The sequence below is a fragment of the Lupinus angustifolius genome, chromosome LG05 (assembly GCF_001865875.1).
Source record: "Lupinus angustifolius cultivar Tanjil chromosome LG05, LupAngTanjil_v1.0, whole genome shotgun sequence".
In the NCBI taxonomy this organism is placed as follows: domain Eukaryota; kingdom Viridiplantae; phylum Streptophyta; class Magnoliopsida; order Fabales; family Fabaceae; genus Lupinus; species Lupinus angustifolius.
In genome coordinates, this window is record NC_032013.1 from 9,911,711 (window position 1) to 9,915,455 (window position 3,745).

Below are 3,745 nucleotides of genomic sequence, written 5' to 3' on the forward strand. Positions count from 1 at the left end.
ATAGCATTTTGATTTTTTTAAATGGTTAGGATTGTACAGGGTTCAAAATTGAAAATCCAGCCACTCAAAAAAAGAAGAACCTATTTAATTAAATATAGACCGTAAAACACTTTTTTTGTTGGTAAAAAACAACAAAATTAATTATATTTTTTCAATTTTCAACATAAAATAATAATAAAAATACCAATTTTGTGAGATAAAATAACACTTATGTTTCTGGAAGTGTGTCTTCTATCTTCCCCTTTCAGAGTCTCTCTCACAAAAAAGAAATCATTAATAAGTAATAACCTTCACAAATTGCAATTCAATCAACAAAAGGAAAGAGAAGTTCTTCAGAGAAAGTGCATTGGATATGGCAGGGAGAGAAGTTCGAGATTACACCAACCTAAGCGACCCCAAAGGTATTTCAAATTTTAATCTCAATTTTTTATGTTTTTTTCTTCAAAGTTTTGATATTTTATGATTTTGAGGTAGTGGGCATGTGTTAATTTTGCAGATAAAAAATTGGGTAAAGGGAAAGATAGGATTGACGATGAAGACGTTACCTTCCAACGCATGGTTGCAAAGATTAGCGCATTTAATCACCTTCCGGTATTTTCTCTTCAATTCCCTTTTTCATATGTATATATATTCAATTTTTAAGGAAAACAAATTTATATAGTTGGGTATCCATTTGAAATGTACTAATATTTGATTTTCAGTTGTATGAGTTTTTTTATTTACTTTTTCTCCCATTTGTTTTTTTATTTATGTTTTTTTGCATTTTACAGTACATTTCTTTTCGATGAAATCATTTTAAAGTATATACAATAGTGTCTGTGATTATTTATAACACTATTCCTTGTATTCTATTGTTGTTAGATGCCTTTATTTAATTGTTGTATTCACTATGAGTTAGCAGGTTTAGAATAAGGTTTGGAGGTAGCTTCTTTTCTCTTCAATGATGTTGATTGAGGAATGAGTGAAGATTTATCTAAAACCTAAGTCATGCTAATGCTATCTGTTGATAGCTGATTTTAAGTTTGTAACTTAGTTGTCTTTAGTGCTCCAAGAGTTTAGAGAACTGTAAATGCTCCTCCGAGGTGTGAGACCAGAGTCTATCATTCATAGTTACACCTTACGTGTTGCCACTTGCCAGTGTGCAAGAATTTTGCACCATATGAGGATCCACCAAAGTGATAATAAGATTTGTTTATTGACACTTACAAATATGCTAACATCTGAAGCTCTAGTTATCTACTTCAATTGAAAAAGGAAACTTTGAACTTATGACTCAGGAGGATACAAGAGAAAATGCATAATGAGGAGATTCTATTCTTCCATGTTTTCGCTTTTAGTTGTGTAATGTCTGTCTATGTTGTTTTAAAATTCCAATATCTTTCATGTTTCAAGGAATTTTGCTGATAACATGCCCCGACAGGGATATTGGCTTCCTGCACTGGGTGGCTGATACAAGCATATATGCAAGAGGTTGCTGGGGAGCTTGGTGGCTACCTTCATGGACATGGTGGTATCACTCTTTTTTCTTGCCTTTTGTATTTTTGTGTTCCTTTTGCAGTTGTGCACCCTCACCACTTGCTTAAGTATTCTGCTTTTATATTATGTTAAGTTTCTTGGGTCCTTTTTAAGGTATAGATATGCAGCGTTGGCCAACGACGATCTACTCTTTCTAAAGGAGCAAATGGAAGCCGAGGAAGATGCATAACACCTTCTGCGTCGCACTGAAAAACGGGCATTTGCTGCATTTAAGATATCCTTTTGTAATCATCACACCCAATGATGCACCATGTTTTCTTCTTCATTATCTTTGGTTCAAAATGATTTTATGCCCTAGAGACCTAGACTATACATATGTAGCATGGTGCATTATTTTCCTTTTTCAATAATTTGTGAAATTTATTTTATGATACTTGTAAACTTCATTTTTCTAATGATGATAAAATTTCTTGTGCTTGTAATTCTGTTATTCTTTTGTTTCCTTCACCAAGGGATACAGAGCTGCAAGCTTAGCAAATTCATCACCTGCAACAGTACCGTTGCCATTTCGGGTTGAACCAAAGCCAAAGAGTGGAATCAGGTAAACCTTCTTCCTCTACTCCTCCCCTTGCATGCATTTCATGTAATTCGTTTTCTCGTTTTAGTGTCATTCATACTATTAATATTTTTGTGATATATAGGCAGCAAGATCTGCTGAAAAAGGTCGTCGAGATCAAACCTAAGCACCCTAGGACCAATGGTAATCCGTCAATCCCAGTTTCGAGTATTGTTCCTGTTACAAATCGCACGCCCGATCATGGCCATTTGAAAGAGAAGGAGCAATCTTTGTCATGGCCAAAGAAAGTTGAGGATCAACCATCGTCTGAATCAAAGAAAGTAGAGGAACAACATCGTCATGTGTTGGTGCTAGAAACAGAAGCTAAGCCTAATATGAATAACTCTGTTGGTGGATTATTGGGCTTGGCATATACTAGTTCTGATGATGAAGAATGAATGACAAGACACATCAAGTTCTGTCGTTGTTTTTGTAGCTTAGTATTGAATGCTTTATTTCCTTAGAGCTAGTATACTCTAAATTGTGTAGTAAAGATGGCATCAAAAGTTAGATGAATGAAACTTTAGTTTGAAGGTGGAAATGGATCAAGATTAAGTGTTAGAATTAGACTGATACTGTACAACTAGATATATGTTAAAATTTGAATGGGTTCATTGAATCTTAAATGTTGATCGGATTAGATTTTGAACTTGAATATTGCTATAGACTGGTTAAATATAATCATTCTCCCCTTTTAAATAAAGTTTTCTGAATGTCTTATTATTATGGATATGTAATTTGATATATGAAATGATATATATGAAGTCATTTTGTTAATTATTTACATATTTGTATATATGATAAAATATTAGAGAATTGATGATATATGAAATAATATACACTTTTTTGACAATAAATCATTTGTAAAAGAATCTCTAAATAATTAGCAAAAACAATTGAAAAAGTATGATTACAAATATAAAATTATATTAATAGATAGGTTGTAGCAATAAAATGCATTGTCTTACTTTATTAAAGTGATATTTATTAGATCTAATTTTTTAAGTTAAACTCGTTCATAGACATGATGAATCCCAACTACTTTTACCTCTACTCATTATTAAATCAAAATGATTGAACATATTGGATAAGGTCTTATATACCATCATTCTCTTTTCACTTGTTTGTGACTAAAGAGATGTTGCATATTTGGAAGCACTATTGGTGGTGGTAACTTGTGGACAAGGATCCTCTGTCCCAAGAAATTCCTGTCCCCATGTATCAAGCCAATAAAATCTCATAAAATAGCGTACAAAAATTAATTTATGTTATTATAAATTTTATTTTTAATTAAATAAAATTTTTTGATTGGATGGGGACACCAAATGAGACAAATCCCCACCCGGTAACTAGTACTATTAATATGGTTTATGATAAAACTATTCATCTTCCCATTCATAAATATGATGAAAAGCAAAAAAATAATGGTAGTTCATTGCTTTTTCTTCTTAGTTTAAATTGCAAAAATCAAACTAAACTACTTATTGCACTTAAAAGATTCAAAATATAAACAATGGACTTGTTAAAGTGGAATTTCCATTTTGACTATATTATGAAATATGGCTTATAAAAGTTATTATTTTTTATTACATATTTTCATTTTATATATTATTCTTATTTTCTCACTAAAGTTAAAATATTATTATTAAATAA

General features: G+C 31.4%; 1 pseudogene; it reads left to right on the forward strand.

Moving 5' to 3' along the window:
- Nucleotides 238–2,723, forward strand: LOC109347699 (annotated as a pseudogene).